Genomic DNA, 20,082 nt, shown 5'->3' on the forward strand with positions numbered 1-20,082 from the left:
AAGAATAGGTTTTGATGCAGACGTATTTATCTACAGACTTAAACTCCTTTCGTTAGGGAACATTCCCACCTTCGAGTTAGGGCAAGTTAGGGATTCTGAAATAACGTTTTTTGAAACTCTGCCTGCGTCACCTCTTGATACCATGCCCATCACACAGTAGGTCACCCAAAGAGATATATACTGGCAGTAGAAGAAAATGGGGAGACATTTAACATTCCTTGAGGGAGATGTTTTTCCCAGTCCTGCTTTTAGTCTTAGATTCTTAATGGGCAACAGAACTGTTCATGATGGCATGTAGACGTGGTCTGCAATGATTACATAACCATCAACTGTGGTTCTTAAAAGAGGCAAGGAAATGTTACCTGTAATTAAAATTCTGCCTAATAGCTACCTTCATTCATAAAGGCTAAGTAAATCCACTGAGGGATGGTTCTATTTATTTATTTTTCCATTTGTACAGCGTGCGCAAACCCGTAGGCATCTGGGCGCTTTACCAGTTACATGAACCCATGAAGGGCGTGAGCGTGGTTGCATTTTCATGTTAGTTACAAAGGAAGACAGTATAAAAACGTAGCAATTAGGGTTATACATCTCATTTAGGGGGCACAGCCAGGTTTTGAGGACTTGTGTTTGGCTGCAATAACTGGGAAGTTGGACCCTCCCGCTTTGGCTAGTTTGTGTCTGGGTATGTGGTATTTGGCATTTATATAGCACCTTATGCATCATTGGTATGATCTCAAAGCGCTGGTAAATTGAACACCCTCGGAACCAGAGTTCAGGTCAGTAGAGTGATATCGTGCGTGGGCGCACTGGATGTTTGCAGCTGGTGTGGTTGTTGCATGGTAGCCGCTTCATAGCGGTAGGTGTGGTGCAGAGGAAATCAGTTGGATGTGTTCAGTCTGGAGGGTGGACACTCAGACTGAGTTCTGGCTGCGTTAGGCCTGAGGAGACGCCTAAAGCTAGCCGGAATGTGCTCAGCTAGCTGAGTTTTATTAGAATGATGGTGTTAGTGGGGTCATGTTAGTATGAGAACAGCTAGGCCGAATGTGTCATAAGCATAGCCGTTTTCTAGTTGAATGATGGTGTATAGGAGAGAGTAGGCGTAGTAGTGCGATATGGTAGTTTCAGAAAAGTTTTTCGTCCACTTCGTCTGTTCCATACACTATGTGTACCACCCACTATCCGTGCCACCCACTCTATCCGTGCCATCATCTGCCTCGTCCAGTCAACCATTCTGTCCACTCATCTACTCCATCCATTCAACTCACCCATTCTATCCTTCCCATCCACTTCATCCGTCCCGTCCACCCGTCGAGTTTCGTCCCGCCCACCCTTTCCGTTCACCCCATCCGGTCCTTGCGTCTGTCCGTTCCATCCTTCCGTCTGTTGCATCCACCCTGTCCGTTCCCTTTGTTCTGTTCATCCGTTCCATCCACTCCGTCCCATTATCTTTGTCTGTTCTCTTCATCTGATTCATCCACTCAGTTCGCTAATTCACCATCCGTGCCATCCACTCTTTCCACACCATCCACTAGGTCTATTCCATCCGTTCAGTCTGTGCGAGTATGGGTTTCTTGTGGGCCTGCTAGATGCATCTTTGGCGATTTTGTTAACCCGGTAGGGTGGGGCCGTTTTGGAGATGCATTTGTGGGTGATCAGGAGTGTCTTGAAAAGGATTCTTTTGTTGATGGGTAGCCATTGGGCAGTTGAAATGTGCTCCTATCTGGGGATGCTGAGGGCAGCACATAGGGCGTTATTCCGGATGGTCTTATTTTAATTCTGGGTTGATGTGCCAGCGAATAGGACATTACAGTAGTCAAGCCTGGTGCCCACCACTGCCAGGGCAATCATGATGCTGTTGTCTCTCTAGAAGAAGGGCCTGGCCGCATTGAGAAGCTTTGTTGAGAAGGCTGCTGCCAAGAAGATGGCACTTATTTGGCAAGATAGCGAGAGATTAGTGTCAAGATAGACACCAAGAGTTTGTACAGGGATGACGGCTCCATCGAAGGTTGCCGTTGGAATATAGGTGGGGAGAGGAAGGGGGGTGGGGGGGTTGGGGGAGTCAAGTGTTTTAATGCTGCTTCCGGACCAACAATGAGTAGTTCGGTTTTCTCATTAAGGAAGAGGCCGTGGATCACCATCCACAATTGTAGTGGCATAAGTGGAGCTGAAGGTGGTGGAATCTTTGCAGGAGGAGCCAGTGAGCTGGAGGAGAATCTGCCGTCAGTTTAGTTGGTATAAGCGATGCCGAACAAGTCAAGGTGGTCAAAGAGAGGCTTAGTAAAGATGTTGTTAAAGTGTGAGAGGGACGCATGAACTTTTAGGAACTCTGCAGCTGATGGGGAAGATGAGGCGCAGGCGTTACCAGCAAAGACCATCACTTGCCCATCAAGGAAGGAGGCCAATCAGGAGGCCGATTCCTGGGAGAAGGCAGCTGAGGAGGTGAGGTGGTGACAAGGGATGTTGGGATCAACTAGACCGAAGGCTGCAGACAATTCATGGAGCAGGGCTAATTTATCTCAGTCGCCGATGGCATGAAGCTAGATTTTACGGCCCAGGAGGGCAGACTCTGAACTGTAGCCGGGACAGAAACCTGATTGTCGGATGCCAAGGATTACGTTTGTTTCTAGGTGTCGTTGAATTGAACATTTAGGTAAAAATCAACTATCTGGCTTACTGGAGTTCCCCCCCCCCCCAAATTAACTCCATCATAAAAGCACCATTTCCCTTCCACCCAAACATATCATGGTCTATGCCCCTTAGAAAATCGATTAAGAACACAGATGGGCAGATAACAGCGAGAAAAAAGAAACTAGAGACAGCTGTCACTTGGATGCAGCTGACAATCCATTTAGAAATGGCCGATTTAGAGACAGAGTCCCCCTTCTCTACCAGCTGCCACTGAGACGATAAACTGGTTTGTTTTCCTTAGTGGTTTAGTTCTTTCCAGATAGTATATGACTGTCCTGCACAGATCCAGTGTGTGTAGGCTTCTTTCTGCCACGTTGGTCGGGTTCTGGAAGAATGCAGGGAGTTCTATAGACTGGTTCACATGGAACTTTGAAATGAATTTAGCCGCAAGCCAACTACCTTATCCCAGAATTGTGACAAAAGGGTCTAGAATAGAAAGGGCCTGTAGTTCACTAACTCTTCGTATAGAAGTGACTGGCACTAGGCAGGCAGTATTTTCAGTGCTTTAAGGCTTACTTTGTGCCTAGGTTCAAAGGCAGACCCTATAAGTCTGGTTAATACCACATTTAGGTCTCATCCGGGAGCACGGTTGGAAATGGGAGGATACATTCTCTTAACCCCTTCCGTAAAAGCTTTAATTACTGGGATCTTCCACCATGACACTTTGTGCTAGGATGTAGTGTAGGCTGAAACGAACAAGTTACTTACCTGTAACTGTTGTTCTCCAGCATGGGTCTGGCATGGATTTACATGCTCATGAATATTCCCCGTCGTCAGGCTGGGAATCCTCGGTAAAGAAAAAATCAGTATCAGTTTCGTTTCTGATCTGTCTTTCGTAGTAGTAACCAATCACTGATCTCTGCGTCATACTGACCACAGCCAATGACTGCCCTCTACCTAAGCCCCGCCTCTGGCAGCCATCTTCAGATTTGGTAGCACGTGAAGTGGCAGTATGACCAAGTGAAGAGCCGCAGAGGGGTAGGCGGGAGGGTTCGCATATGAATCCATGCCAGACCCATGCTGGAGAACAAAAGTTACAGGTAAGTAACTTGTTCCTTCTCCAGCATGGGGTCTGGCATGGATTCAGATGCACATGAATATAAGAATAAATAGCAGTACACACATGCACAACCACGGGGGGTGGCAAAAGGCTCAACATTAAGCAATACAAAAAACACAACATTAAGCATCTCTTACCTCCTCACTAGGCTCACCTTAAGCGAACAGGTTGCGCAGCACTGCTTGGCCAACCCTGGACTCCTCCCTGGAATCCCGATCGACGCAGTAGAATCTCGTGAAGGTGTGCGTCGACCTCCACGTAGCAGCCCTGCAGATGTCCAGCAGGGGCACACCAGATGATAACGCCGTAGTAGCAGCGATCGCTCTGGTCGAATGGGCTCTCTGACGGCCTGGCAGCGGTCGGTTAGCCAACCGGTGACAGTGCATGATGCAGCCGGAGAGCCATCTGGAAATAGAAGACTTCAAGAGAGCCTTCCCTTGATTCACAGGTCCAAAGTTCACGAACAGCTGTGATGTCCTCCGGAAACTCTTTGTGCGGTCCACGTAGAACTTCAGCGCTCTAGCCACATCCAGCGAGTGCAAAGTCCTCTCGGCCGGCGACAAAGGAGACGGGAAGAAAACAGGTAACACCAAGGGCTTGTTAAGATGGAAGTCCGACGGCACCTTGGGCATAAAGGAGGGGGGCGCCCTAAGCACCACCCTCGAGGCATGGAAAGTCAAGTACGGTGCTTTGCAGGATAGGGCCTGGATCTCTCCCACTCGTCGTGCGGAGGTAATGGCCACCAGGAACGCAGTCTTCCACGACACAAACTTCATCGGTGCGGAGTGCATCGGCTCGAATGGGGGCCCCCCATGAGCCTGGTCAGCACCACGTTAAGTTCCCACGCCGGGGCCTTCACCGGCGGGAACGACCGGAACAGTCCTTTCATAAACTCTTACCAGTCGATGGGACCACAGGGACGTCCGTCCTGTGGTTCTGGTATATCTGGAGATCGCCGCCAGATGAATCTTAATGGAGGCATGGGCCAGCCCAGCCTTTGCCAGCGATAGCAGGTACGGCAGCACTTGAGGGGCCGTAATCTGTAGGGGGTTGATCTTCTGTGCTCGGCACCAGATAGAGAACCTCTTCCACTTATGACCGTAGCATTTGAGAGTTGAGGACGCCCTGGCCTTTGCAAGAACCTCTCTGCAATCGGCCGGTATATCGTAGCCTCCAAACTCTAGCGCTGCAGGAGCCAAGCCTGCAGGTTCGGCGACGCCGGGTCGTGATGGAAGATGGCGCATCCTTCTCTGGAGAGAAGGTCCGCGTCCGCCAATAGCTTGATGGGAGGGAACGTTGACAAGTCCAGAAGGTCCGGGAACCAGATCTGCCTCGGCCACGCCGGTGCGACGAGATTCATCCTGCACCGGGACCTCTTGAGCTGGCTGATGAGCAGAAGCAGCAACGGAGGGAACGCATACAGGTATAGGCCGTCCCAGGGGAACGAGAACGCATCGCCCATGCTTCTCGGCTGGGTAAACCTGCTGGCGAACCTCTTGCACTTCCGAGTTCGTCGCTGTTGCGAACAGGTCGATTTGGGGTTTGCCCCATCGTCGGAAGAGTTGATCCACCTGATCCTGGTGCAGTTCCCACTCGTGACACGCGCGCAGCTCCCTGCTGAGCGAGTCGGCGATGGTGTTGCTTTCTCCTGCCAGGTGGAAGGGAACCAGGAACATCCCCTGGGCGACCGCCCAGTGCCACAGATCCTGTGCCTCCTTGGATAGGGCTTGGGATCTGGTGCCTCCCTGCTTCCGTATGTAAAACATCGTCGTGGTGTTGTCTGAAGATCCGCACCACCTTGTCCTTGAGCGACGGGAGGAACGATTTGAGAGCCCAGAGCACGGCTCGGAGTTCCAGGACGTTGATGTGCAGGAGCCTCTCCTCCGGGAGCCAGAGACCTCTTGCGTGGAGATCTCCGATGTGGGCGCCCCAACCTTCCAGGGAGGCGTCCGTCGTCACCGTCTCCTGGTATGCCGGCGTCTGAAAGTCCTTGACCGCCGTGAGGTGCGCTCGAACGCCCCACCACTGAATCGCCCGCCGAACACCTCGTTGAGGGGGACCCTGTCTTCGAAGGTGCCCGCCGCCTGCATCCAACGGGCGTCGAGAAATTCTTGAAGAGGGCGCATCCGTAGTCTGCAGAGGCGCCCCAGGTCGATGCAAAAGGACATCATCCCCAGGAGGGACTTGATGGACCTCACCCTGGCCACGTCCGTGGCAAGCAGGCGCTGGACTTTGCCTAGAATGGTGTTCGTCCGTTCTTCCGACGGGGCCGCCATGCGCCTCACTGTATCGAGCTTCGCTCCCAGAAACAGGGCCACCTGCGACGGCACCAGGTGGGACTTTGGGTAGTTTATGGCGAATCCCAGGTCTGTGAGTAGCTGGACGGTCCTCGCAGTGTGTTCGACGGCGAGTTCCCTCGTCCTTGAGCTGATGAGCCAGTCGTCCAGGTAGGGGTAGACGTGAATCCCCTGCAGGCGCAGCTGCGCCGCCACTGGTGCTAGGCACTTGGTAAAGACCCTGGGGGCCGACTTCAATCCGAACGGCAGTGCTCTGAATTGGTAGTGGCGTCCCTGGACGACGAACCTGAGGAACTTTCGGTGACTTTTGAGGATGGGAACGTGGAAGTATGCATCCTCCAGGTCCGACGACGATAGAAAGTCGCCTTCCTCTAGCTGTCCCAGTACGTGCTGGAGGGTGACCATCATTAACTTCTGTGATCTGATGTATTTGTTGAAGGTCCAGAATGGGGCGCCAGCCGCCCGTCTTCTTCCTGACGAGGAAGTACCTTGAGTATACCCCGGAACCCCGGAGCCTCTTCGGGACAAGCTCGATGGCGCCTTTCCTGAGCATCGCCCGTACTTCCAACAGCAGTTGCGGGACGTGATTTTCCTTCCTGGCCACAGGTGGAACGTGAGGGCACTTCTTTAGGAATTCGATAGTGTGTCCTCTTGCCAGGGTATCCAGCACCCAACGGTAGGTGGAGATGGACTTCTACACGCCGACGAAGTTCGTCAGCCGGCCTCCCACCGGGGTGCTTCGGTGGGGACCACGGCCGGTTCAGTCCTGCTTGGAGGCAGTTGCCTTGCCGCCCTGGCTACCTTGCCGACGGCGGCGAGACGCTACCTGCTTGCCGCGACCCCTGTAGGCCTCCTGAGACGAGGAGCGCGCCGCCTGGCGGTAGGACGACGAGCCACCGCTGGATCCCTTGGAGGCACCCTGTCTGCCTCCGGAGCTCCGAAAGGGCCGTCGTTGCTGAAGGGCTCCTAGGGCGCGGGCCGTCTCCGTGTCCGTTTTTATGGCTTGGAGGGATTCGTCCACCGCCTTCCCGAACACGTTGCTGCCGTCGAACGGCATGTCCAACACCCTTGTCTGGACGTCCTGACGGAAGTCGGTCGCCCGGAGCCAACCCCGTCGTCGTAGGCAAACAACGTTGCCCAGCTGGCGGAACCCGGTATCGGCAATATCGGTTGCCACCGTTATGGCGTGGTCCGTCGCCATTTTGCAGTATTTCCAGGGCCTCGGACCTCTTGTCCTGCAGGAAGTCCAATATAGGGGCCAGCTTAAACCAGAGCTCCCTGTCGTAATGGGCCACGATCGCCATGGCGTAGGCCGCTTTGATCGTCGTCGACGAAATGACCCGCCGCCCCATGGAGTCCAACTTCTTTCCCTCGCCGTCCGGCGGGGAATTCGAAGAGGCGGCTGACCCCGCCGCTTTCCTCTTCGCCACCGCCGAGACGACCGAGTCTGGCGTTGGCTGGGCCCTGAGGCACAGGGGAGCGGTTTCGGGGACCCGGTACTTCTTCTCGTACCGGTCCCGTTTGGCTGGTGCCGTGGAGGGGTTCTTGAGAACCGACAGGCCCTCCTCCCAGATGTCATCGATTAGGGGCACCGCGATGACCGTCTTCCTCTTGGCCTCCTGGCGCTGATAGAGGAAGCCTTCCTTTTTCTGCTCCTCCGGGCAGAGCTGGAACAATTCGGACGCCCTGGCGATCATAGCGTGGAATGAGCCAATCTCGTCGGGTGGCGAGGCCCGTGCGACGGGAGACCCGTTCCGTCGTCACCCTCAGAACCCGTCGTCGAGCCCAACGCACCCTCATCTCCCGACTCGTGGGAGGATAAGGAGGGAACTGTAGGCCTTACGGGGGCGAGCGGAGGAGAGGGCTGGGTCCTCCGTCGTTTGTTCTGAGGACTTCCCGACGGGCCAGGTTGCAGGTCCTCCGGCCTGGGCCGTGGGAATCTCGTCCTCATCTCAGAGCATAAGGACTGGATGGCAGACAAGATGGCTGCCGAGCCATCCTGAGGACTAGGATCCGGCTGCGCCGGAAGGGAAGGCCGCTCTTCCTCACCGTCGTCTTCCTCGGTTATCTCCAGAGGATCTTCCTGACGGGATCGAACCTTCTCGAATTGGACTTCGAGGTTCCTCACGGCCTCGGTCAGTTCCTCCTCCGAGGCTGACTCCGAGCTCAAGGAGGCCACCATGTCCCCCCTCGCTTCTTCCATCATGGCGGCCACGACGATGGGCTGAAAAGAGGATTCCCTCCTTGGCGGCAGGGAAACTCTAGCCCCGGAGGCGGTCTCCGCTGGCGGTGTCTCTGCCGGCTTGGCCAGAGTCACCGCAATAGCCTCGATAGAGGCCTTCGCCTGCTGGGTAGGGGCCTTCACCACCTTAGGTGTGTCCCAGGCCCTCTCCTTTGGGGGAGCGGCGACGCCCCGCTCCCCCTCTTCCGAGATCGGACGGGGCTTCTCCCGAAGCTTACCCGGGGTCTCGGACTTTCTCTTGCCCGAACCGGAGCGTTGGCTCGTGATTGACGGTGCCGGGGAAGGTGCGCCCTGCCTGGTGACCGAAGAGCCCAACCTTTCGGCGCTCCCGGAGCAAGCGGACTCGCGGCGCTTGGCCTGGTGTGGGGCCCCCGCACAGGACTTAGAAGCCCGCTCGGACCCTTTCTTCTTCTCACCCGTCGAGCCCTTCTCCAACCAGCTTGCGAGACGGGTATCGACGGTCCCTCATGGTCCGCTCCGACAAGTTCTTGCAGAACTGGCAGTCCTTCTCTACATGAGTCTTTTCCCCTTGAAGACAGAGGCATCGCAACTGTTCGTCTTCCTTAAAACACATTCTGTAGCCCGCATCCAGGGCAGCTGCGAAACAGCCTGGGTCCAGGCGACGATCTCGCATCCTCGGCCATCTCGAAGTAGGGCGCGAATCTTCTGGAAGCCTCCAAGAAGTTGATTCGACGAAATCTTCACCCTTGAGGAGCGTAGGAAAATCCTGCAACGGGTAGCCATTAACGGGAGTAGAAACGGCGGAGCTTGAGGCTCGATTAACTGAAAGAAAATGTGAAAATTCACCTGAAAAAGCGCAAAACACGCAGTAAAAGCTCGAGAGCTAAGCACGAGGACTCCCAACACTTGAATGTGCGGTAAAAATCTGAAGATGGCTGTCAGAGGCGGGGCTTAGGTAGAGGGCAGTCATTGGCTGTGGTCAGTATGACGCAGAGATCAGTGGTTGGTTACTACTACGAAAGACAGAGACGAAACTGATACTGATTTTTTCTTTACCGAGGATTCCCAGCCGGACGATGGGGAATATTCATGAGCATGTGAATCTATGCCAGACCCCGTGCTGGAGAAGTGCAGCTACGTGGACTCAGGGAATTGAATACTAGACCTGAGTTCAGCAGGTGAGTCAGGCATAACGTGTAGGAGAACATTCAATGGGATTCAATAGAATTTGGGATTACAGCATTTGACAAAGCTTTTCCATTTATTGGAGTAGCAATGTCTGGTGTTTGGTTCTTTAAGTATATCCATGCATCTGAGGAAGCCGGAGATGTCCAAACTCCAGGATTTCAGGAGCCAGGCCACTAAGTTGAGAATTTGCAGGCATGGATGGAAAGTTTCCCCCCCTGTCCTGAGAATGTTGTATGGTCAAGGCAGTTTATGGGAGAACCAGGGCTGCGTGCCTATAATGGGGCCACCAAAATCATGGTAACTGGTTCCTGGTGCATCTTGTTGAGTTGGGGCGTAAATCTCCCTGTCCATGTTATCCAGAGACCGTCCCCCCCCCCTGGATAGGTTCTGAGGGTACCTGGATGCGTAACCTGGGCATTGTGAGTTTGCGAACAAGTCTATCTCTGGGAATCCACATTCGGAAAAAACACGGAGACGACGTCTTCATGGAGTCGCCATTCGTATACTAAGGGCAGTGGGAAGTCTTGGCTGAGCACGTCTGCCAGAAGATTGAGCTCCTCTGGAACGTGTTGAGACAATAGAAACATCCTGTGTTTGAGAGCCCACTTCCAAATGTTCCAAGATAGTTTGGACAGCCCTGGAGAATGAGTGCCCCCTTGTTTGTTCAGTTAGTACATGGCTGTAGTACTGTCATCCCCTGCAGCTGCACCTGAAAGGCCATCAGTGCTTTGGACACTGCTAGCAGCTCCAACAGGTTTGTGGTTGGAAGCTACCGCTGGGGGCCAAACCCTGTGCGCCGTCTGTTGAAGCAGGTGAGGTGAAGGGGTGGGGCTGTTTAGCCACTCTTGCATGGGGCACCATCATACTCAACAGTCACATGGCCTTGCGTACTGTGACCGGCTACATACTGAGGGATTTGAAACAGCATGTTTTGAACCCTCTGAGAGGGGAAGGCGAGGCAGTCTTCTGTCCGAATAAGAGCCCCTAGAAACTGATAGGCTTGGCTGGGGTCAAGGCTGGATTTCTCCTCGTCTATGGAGAAGCCCAGACTGGATAAAAGGTTTACCATCTTTAGTATTTGCTAAGATGCTTCGTAGGAGCCCCCCCTTTATGAGCCAGTCGTCGAGGTAAGGATAAACTGATGGATTGCCTGCGCAGGTGAGCTGCTGCCACTGCCAGTACCTTTATAAATACCCTTGGGGCTGAGGCAATGCCAAAGGGAGGGTCTTTGAACTGATAGTAAGCACTATCACGAACCTTGGGTACTGTGTGTGCCGGCAACATTAAAATATGAAAGTATGCATCTTTCATGTCCAATGTTGCCATGTAATCCCCCCCCTTACTTCTTGCATTGTCACTATGGCAAAACTTTTGAGGTTTGACAAACTTGTTCGCTGGGCGCACGTCTAGAACAGGCCACATTGTTAGATCCTTAAATACCCTTGTTTACCTGTAGAACGGGGACGACTTCTATAGCGCCCTTACATGCAGGATCTTGACCTCTTGTAGCAGGATCTTGAGGTGTTTGGTATCAGGCGCCTGGTTCTTAGAGGTCTGAACCGAGGGGTCCGGCTGAACTCTACAGTACCGTGGGCGAAAAGTCTTGAGCACCCACTGGTCTGTGATCCACTCCCATGCATGCAGGAATGTCGTGAAGCGTCCCCCAACCAGGGTGGCTTGGGAGGGGATCAGGATTCAAGAGTAATTTTTTTACCAAAAGCCAGGGAGCCTCTAGGGGTGGCGTTACGACCCACCCCCCCCCCCCCACCCAATGTTGTCCTCTGGGAGGATAAGTACTGGGGGTGTTAGATCCTTGTCGCGAAGACTAATTGTTCCCTGAGCCATACTGATTATGTGGAAAACGTTGATAGGGTTGCCTGCGAAAGGAGCAGCGAGAACTTCCCCCTTTGTTGAAGAGTTCTTTGAGTAATCCGATTCCAAGATCCTAGAGTCTTGTGTTCCTACTTGGCAGTCTCTAGCGCCTCGCCCACCACCTTTCCAACCAGACTGGAATCTTCCACAGGTTTGTTGATCAAGGACACTTGGGCATGGTGCTTTAAAAGGGTATGACCAGCTGTTTCAGCAGCATCCAAGGTATTCTTGAGGATGTTGCGATTGCCCTCCGACACGATTGCTAGTAGACTGGAGCGCACTGGTTCGGCGACCTTCTGCAGGCCCTCCTACAGTAGGTTCCACTGGACATCCGAATAATTAGCCAGAAGCGTGGTATTATTGGATATGCGCGTGGAGTAAGCCACAGCAGTGGCGATTCTTTTCCTCCAAAGGATACAACTTTTTACACTCTGTCTGGTGGCAATTCGCCTGTAGACAAGGGGACGCCCGCCCTCTGCTTGGTCGTTGTGATTACCAGAGAATCTGGTGTGGCATGACCCCTAATATATAGGGGGATCAGTTGGGGGGCGGACCAAAACAGTTTTCCTACCCAAGGATTAACAGCTCTTGTTTGAGATGGTGTCATTAAGGAGGGGGGGCGAGGCGCCTCTTGATGCAAGTGGGGGAATAGCTTGGCTAGCCGGAGGCTTTTCTTTTAAAATGTCCTCCACAAAATATACCACTGCCTCTTGTGTGGCTATCTGGAAGTGCTCAGCCGCCCTCCTAAGAATGGCTGCTCACTCAGTCTTAGGCAAAGACTGGGGACTCTAGTTTTGCTGCTCTTTAGGGCTTTCTCGAGTCTACTCCAACATATTCTTGGGCCTATCCTGCCCTCCTAGGCATCCTTATATGTCCTTTGGCGTATCTTTAAGTTTACTTGTCGCTGAGACAATCTTCGCGAGGCTTTCGCAGATCCCCAGCGTTACGGGTAGGTGTTTAGGCTGGGAGGGCGGTTGCATAGAAACTTCAGCACAACCATCGCTTAAAGCGTCAGCGCGCTCCTGTAAGGCTCGTCGATGTCTTGACGGATTTGGTGCTGGCGCCCTTACTTAGTGTCCGGACGCATGCCGCTGGCGCAGTGGGAGGGCTGCCGATCCTGCAAATCTGAGGGTGTCGTTGAGGAACCAGTTGGCGCCTTGGACCGCTTCCACTGATAGGCAGTGGCGATAACGGGGGTTGTTATTTAGTCCCATGTGAAGTGGGTGTGTCCTCGTCGCCAAGGTGCATCTTCCCCATAGCATGACTTGTATCATGCTTATCAGGGATGGACGTCTTGGAGCGAGGCTCCTCAGTCGTAAGGTCAATGACGCCCGAGTCGGAGCTATGGTCGTCGCTATGGGACTCGTCACTTTCGACGGCTGGGGAGCTACCCTCGGCCTGCGACACTGCATAGGCCAACCACTGTTTCACACAAAGCTCCTTTATGGTCACAGGACGTAGGAGCTTACAGTGCCGACAGGACGCTTAGACGTGATTGAGGGGGGGGGGGGGTAATGGGGCGGGGGGAACACTTATTGCTCTGAGGGTGCTTGTCTTTCCATGTACATTTTACCTTACAGGAAGGGCAAAATTTAAAGGGAGTCCCGTCCATAGTGCAGGTAAACTAAAGGGACGCCAATACCAAAAGGGGCAAAGAGGGGAGAAGGAAAGAGAAAGGAACCTTCCCCCTTCCCCCCCCAAACCCCACACTCCCTACTGTTTAGGCCGACCAGAAGGCCCGGCCACACGGTCAACAGCGTCAACCGGAAAGCCAGCCGGCGAAGTAAGGTTCTGTCTTCAGCGGCGGTTCAGGAATCGAAGAGGGGACAAATATTATATAAACTACCAAAGGTCAGGTTTTAACAAATTTGCAATTTAGGGGAGCTCTGCATAAGGCGCCCAGTTAGCTGGGCGGAAAAAAACAATCTGGAGGGACCTCGATGCCCGAGGATTTCGGGGTACAGTGACAGAGACATGCCTATGCCGACGTCCTTTCGATACGCCAAAGACAAGATGCAATACTCAAGATGTCGTACTATATGCACAGCATGCGATTCTAAACAGATTAACAAGCATCAGAACATGTATTACAAAGTAACTAACTATTCCAGGTCAATCCTGGGACCTTCATTAATATTCAGGAAACCTGAACTCCTAGCAAGTTCATTCCCACTATTAGGGAGGTGGCACCAGGGAGACAGGACAAGGAAAAGATATTGGCCCTCACTTTTATCCAAATAGTTTGCAATGGGGTGTATGCCATACTAGAGCTTGTTCTGCAGCTTCAAATTCCATGCAACATCTTGCAAAAGAGTGAATTGGTTTCTGAAATTTGCAAAGCTGCTATGTACAAGAGTGAAGACAGTAGTAGCAATACTTTATCTTGGGAAATTATACCAGCTTTGTGTCAGTGATAACTGTTCTCATATAGCAAAGAAACCTAAAACGCTACCACCATTTTGAGAGGTTTACCAGCCCACATTACAAAGAGTACCCGCCAGGGGGCCATCCCACAGTTACAGTTTGAATACCACTTGCTTAGAGTGAGCGGTAGGTGAAGGGACCAACAGAGGAATGGAGTTAACTCACGCTCAGTGGACAAGTGAAACAACCAGTCTTGACCCCTGCTTAAGGACCTTGCCCTCAGAAGCATCCTGAATTATCGTGTGGGCTGACCAGCTTTCGAATTGGGCTACCTCCCATAGTCAGTCAGTGGAGCTGTGGGTCTCCGCAGATATTCAACTTACTAAACAAGAATCAAGTCCCTTGCAGTTGCAGCTCCACCACAAAGAGGGGCCTAATGGGAGCACCCCCCCCCCCACGATTTCCACCATTTCTTATGAGTGGGCATCACTGATCGCAGCATGCATCGCGTCTTGGAGTCCTTTGAGGAAGTCTCCGAAGGGGGTGTTCCTTTCTTCAGTCCAGTAGAGGTGTTCAGCCACACAGTACCGATCCACCAGAGCACAGAGCCACCCGACCCAAGAGAAAAGATGACCGTGCAAGTTCAGAGTAATCGAAGTACAGGAGGCGAGCAAACATACCAGTCAGTTCACCTCCCTTTCATAGCTCCATACGGTTTAACTGGTATAAAGTCCTTGCCTCTCTCCCATGCCCGAACGTGAACGGTGGTGCTCTGGTCAAGTATCCTCCCTGTGCTCCCCTTGAGGTGGTTGATTTGGAGGGTGTCAGGAAGACAACATTCCCTCTATAGTTATAGGGACCCTCAAATGTTGAGTTTTTGAACAGACTCGTTCGAGAAGTGGAGCCTTCAGCTTCACTGCCATGTTGTATTTGTTATCAGGAAATAGATCAGACTATCATTACTGGGAAACTAGGTTTCCCTTTGTGGTTTACTTTTTGTAGTTTTTTCGCATCGCACACATCATTTTACATCACAATGCAGTGCAATGGGGATACTTTTGTATCACCCTACTCTTTCACATTTGGGATGTTTGGTTACTTTCATATGTGCCTATCGAAAAGCTGGTGGCAACAGAACAAGTGTCACAATTTTTTGCATTATTTCTAGTGTGCACATTCACGGTTAACACATGGCTACTAATGCGTGGCTAGTGTCCTAAAATAGCTGTGCAACAAGATTCGGGCTTGTTCTTTGGCCATATTGTTTGGTCTTCTTCCTGCCAGGTCAGGAAATCCCATACACGGTCATACACTTAGCCGGGACAGCTATTGCTTTTGCGGGCATAGCTCAGGAAGTGGGAGGGACAGTCTGGTCACATTCCTAGAGCCAGACAGTCTGGGTGTCGGGCATGAGTGAAAGCAATAGTTGTCCCCGATTGGACAACTACTTGCTGGTCGAATGGTGCAGATCCTTACCATTGATCAGCTTGGACTTGATTCCAGGCTGAATTTTGGATAGGACGACTCCTGTAGCCATTTCTGGAGATCAGCATTGGAGCCATTTACCCCTTGTAGAAGAACAGCTGACTGAAGATCCAAAGAAGAGGCTCAGCACCCCAAACTGTCGGGTGCTTCAACCCCTGGACTGGTGGGACCAACTAGTCTCGACGTGTTCGAGGATACAGCTGACCTGAGCCTTTGGAAGTGTCCCTCAACCACCCCATGAACTGACTAGCTCTCCAGTGGGCTACCTCGCAAAAAAACAGTCGATGTTGCCCCTTTGCAGCTGTAACTTCAGCGTTTGCCAGCTTGTGGCGCAAGTCGCCTCCCTGTGGAATTTCAGCCTCCCAGCTTCAAGGGCTCCTGCTATGAAAGGACGCTTCCCATCATCATGGTTCTGGCCTTCCCCAGTCTTGAAGTTTCCTTAAGGTCTGCATCAATGCTTTCTGTATTTCTCCATCACCATGGGTTGCACTCTGCTCCTGGACCCAACCGGAAGAATCATTGCACCCGCAGCTCCTGGGCACCAGCGAGTGGAACGAACAGGGGAAAAACCAAACTCCAGCAGCCCCCAGTTGACCGATCCAGTCGTCTGGGAAAAATCAGATTAAGCGCAAAGCATTAGCCTCCCCTTGGATAACATTGAGAACAGGTCCCTGTGTATCCATCAATGCCACTGCTGTTTGGTCGCTGCACCCAAGCAGTGAAACTTGAAAGACAACACATTTTTACTTACTAGTAACTTTGTTGCAGCTCTTCCCTTGAACAATCACCAACACACATACTTTACCTGATGCATTCTGGGGAGAAGTATTTTAATTTTGGGCACAAGGCCCTACTCTTCACAGGGATTGGACTTCTATAGCAAGGGCTTATTTCTTGTGACTTGGTTCCATCTCAGTGCATCACATACCACCTCTTTTTTTTTTATCATCGACTAGCACGGAGGATACACCTCTGACCTCATATCTTCCTCACATGGCCCACCAGGCTGCAGGAGCAGCTGAAGCATAACGTTGAGAAGTAAGCCAGGAAGGGCTTTGTAGAGGGCCGGTGTTATTTTTTATGAAACTGCATAGAGCGTGTTGTCCGCTCTAAAAAAGTCTCCTCAAAACAGGTACCCTCTACTGTTCCAGAACCATCAAGGACAACATCTCTAGCCTCAGCCTTGGATGACCTCTGCAACCAGTCATTCGCCACTGGCTCCTTCCCACAAACCCTTAAGCACTCGTGTGCACCCACTCCTTAAAAAGCTGTCCGCCGACCCTTCCTGCTAACTTTTTTGGCAAACTCAGAAGCTGGTCATCCCTCCCCAACTGACCCTCCACAGCGAAGTGGCTGGCTGCCTCCATGACCACCAATCAGGTTTCGTGGTCAGCCAGAGACATGGAACTGCTCTCCTGAACACCCGTGAAGACCTACTCTCTAAGGTGGACTCTTGTTCAGATCCTCCTTGATCTTGCTTCTGCGTTTTGACACCGCTCCATCCTCAAACCGTCTCCGCGATACCCGTTGTATTGTGCTTGGAGTGAGTGCAGGTGCAAGATGAGATTTTGGTGGGCATGTGAGAATGTTGGGGTGTGAATGCTATCGTGAAAGTTCCAGGAGTGAGCAGGAGGAAGAGCCTAGCATGGGTGATGGGACCCAATGGTTCACTGTAACAACTTAAAATGTAACTAGAATAAAGCTTACCTGAGGAACATTACCAATGTGTCCAGGGAATCTGTTTTTCCACAATACTCTAGGCATCATGGCTAGGGTACTGGCGTGGCTTACCTCTATCAAACAAACCCACCCAAGTGAAAATTGGCTCTTTTCTGTCCTCCACCACACTGTCCCTGTGGCGTCCCTCAAGGCTCCATCCTATAGCCATCACGCTTCAACACCTACCTGGCCCCTCTAGCCCACTGCATCACTTTCTCCCCTTATTTCCAGTGTTATGCAGACACACAGCTCTCCTCGTCATCCTCAAGCTCCTCTTCATACCCGACGGCTATTCATGCAAGGTGCTCTGCCAATGATCTCTGCCTTAATGCCAGTAAGAGATCTTCTCATTGGGACACCTGTTTCTTCGCTATCCCCCACCCCCTCTCACTTTATGGCCACATTCCTTGGGTCCCCTGATCCACTCTTCAACTAATCCAGAATAGGACTGAGGCGTATCCTTGGCCTCAAGCCCAGGGACTGCATCTCTCTAGCCCAAACATCTCTCCACTGGCTGCTGGTAACTGCAAAGATCAAATTCAAGACTCTTTGCATCCTCCACAAGGCTGTCTGAGGCCTGGGACATCTTTAAATCCAGCTTTCCCTCCCTAAATAACTCCCAGCCAGAGTCCTTTGGTCCTCTAGCTCCAACTATCTGCAGGTCAAACACTTCAGAGTGGTCGGTAGATCCCTTTCTTTGGCTGGATCCTCCCTCTGGAACGGCCCCTCCCCCTCAGACCTGAGCCGGATCTTAAGTTCCAGAAACTTCTCAAGACTTTCTTTTTCTCCCCTTCCCATGCTAACTCGGTTGCATCGACTGGGGCCCACACTGCCCCCCCCCCCAACCCTCCTTCGCCAGCAATTGCTCTTGGGCTCCGTTTCCCAGACTATGCCAAATTGGTCCTCCCTATCCACTGCACTCATCCTCCCTTTCCTCTTGCCACCTTGGCTCCCCCAGCTCTTGCTCTGTCCATTCTCTGGAGGCACGGTAGGATTCGCACAAGGCCCATATAACCGTTTCTTACTGTTACTTTTGCAATTCCCATTGCCCCCTCCCTTCCCCCTCACAAATTTGTCTTGTGGCGCCTGTGTATAAGCACCATACAAATGTCCAATAAATAAAATAAATATGGATTTAAGTCACTGACTATATACATGCAATACATTACATACTCACCGTAATGATAGCTGCAGAGTATTACATTGTTTTCACAACTCAAAAAAGGGACGGCAACAGGGTATGGCAGTAAGACTAGTGTGATGTCCACTGTACCCATGGTCCTTCACGTGTCGAGGTCCCGCAGATTGTTTTGTTTATGACATGAGGTAGCCTGAAGTGTAGCGCGAGTACAGATGTAATAAAGCAGATGAGTAGATAAGCCATAAAACATCTATGCACCTACTCCGCAGGGGAGGAAGGGTGGGTGCATGTGAATCTAAGCAGATACAAGCATCAGAAATACGATTGCGGTGAGTAATGTATCCCTTGAGAGGCTTGTGGATCTGCTTAGATGACATGCTATGCATCGATTAGCTAGCAGTGTCTGGAGAAGGTGGTGGGTTGTCAGAAGGTACAGCGGCAAATAAAACGTTTTAGTACGGCTGGTCCCACCTCTGAATCTGCTTTAGAAAAGTGTGTAAATGCAGTGATACAGAGTAAAAAATAAAGCCAAATTAGCTCCTGTAACCTTGTTAGAGTGAGCTCTTGCTGTGAAAGGCAGAGTTTTGTTTGATAGGGAGTAGCAGAGCTGTATGCATTTCACTATCCATCTGGAGATAGCATTTCTTTAAACATCCCTGCCAGGTTCTATGGAGACAAACAGTTGGCTTGTTTTTCTTATCGGTTTTGTTTACGTAGTAAAGAACTGCTCTCCTTACATCTACTGTATGGAGGTTCTTATCAGAGTTTGAAGGGTTTTGAAAGAAAGCAGGTAGTTCAATGGACCGGTTAACATGGAACTTCGTGAAAACCTAGGGTGTGTTCTTAGTACCAACTTGTCTTTGTGGATAACAAAGTTTCGCACTGACAGTTGTATTTATCATAAATGCCAAGAAAGAGATTAAAAAATAAATACAAATCCTTTCCATTTGTTAAAAGTAGCAGTGCCTGGTGTTTGGCTTACGTGCTTCCATACACCTTTGAGGTTGTTTTAAATGACCAAACTAGGACTTCAGGAGCCAAGCTGGCAAGTTCACAGATTGAGGATGAAACGTTGATCCCCTGTGTTGGGTGAGCATGTTGAAGTGGCACAGGAGCTTGATTGGATCGCACATCGCCAGTTTGCGAATATGCAGAAACCAAGCTCGTCTCGCCCACATAGGGGCAACCAGGATTAGAGTTACTTGCTCCTGGTGCATCTTGTGCACTATCCTGCGGAGGAGTTGTGTTGAGGGGAAAAGCAGAAGAACATTTTCCTGACTAGCTCATCCATAGGGCGTTCCTCTTGGATCTGGGTTGGGGAAAACCTGGATGCGAAGTCTGGATAGCCCCAGAGGGAAAAGATCTTGTCTAAAATGTCTGTTGAGCTGCCACGCAGGCTCTTCGGGTAGGGGATCTCTGCATAGCAAGTCTGCTAGAGAATGGAGTTCCACTGGACCGTGTTGCGACACAACATGTTCTGCTTGAGTGCCCACTGCCAAATTTCTGGGGCTAGCCTGGACAAACTTGGAGTTGCTGGTTTATGTAAAACATTGCAGTGATGCTGTCTGTGAGGACTCTTACTGTTGGAAGGTTTTTAGGGCTTTGAGCACTGCTAGCATCTCTAAAAAGGTGTGCTTCTGGGCTGTGATGTGTCCACAGGCCATGTGCTGTGTGGTGAAGGTAATGGGCCCCCCCCCCCATCCGAAGAGTGAGGAGTCTGTTGCAACCGCTTGCACTGTAGGGTTGTGAAATGGTTTTCCCTTTAACAGATTTTCCTTTGCCACCATTGTTGCACTTGAAATGTGGTTAGCGAAACAACCACTAGATCGTCCCACTGACCGCTTACTTCAGAGCACTGTTGCACTAACCACTATTCCATTGGGCGCATGTGCAACCGTGCGCGAGTTACCAGGTAAATGCATGAAGCCATCTCGAACAAGAGCATTGCTTTGCGTACGGTTATTTGACCAGCTAGATACGGAGGTATTTGCAGCAGTATGTTTTGTACTCTTCCGTTGGACAGGAAGACTAGCCCCTCTCCTGTCTTCAAGATAGCTCCTAA

At 51.5% G+C, this 20,082-nt stretch overlaps 1 protein-coding gene across 1 annotated transcript in view; it reads right to left on the reverse strand.

Annotated features, from left to right (window-relative positions):
• TRIR (telomerase RNA component interacting RNase) overlaps positions 1-20,082 on the reverse strand; it is a 124,924-nt gene that overhangs the window by 30,150 nt on the left and 74,692 nt on the right. The gene's annotated exons all lie outside the window — the stretch shown is intronic.

The sequence above is a fragment of the Ambystoma mexicanum genome, chromosome 3q (assembly GCF_040938575.1).
Source record: "Ambystoma mexicanum isolate Mex_15411 chromosome 3q, UKY_AmexF1_1, whole genome shotgun sequence".
Lineage (NCBI taxonomy): Eukaryota > Metazoa > Chordata > Amphibia > Caudata > Ambystomatidae > Ambystoma > Ambystoma mexicanum.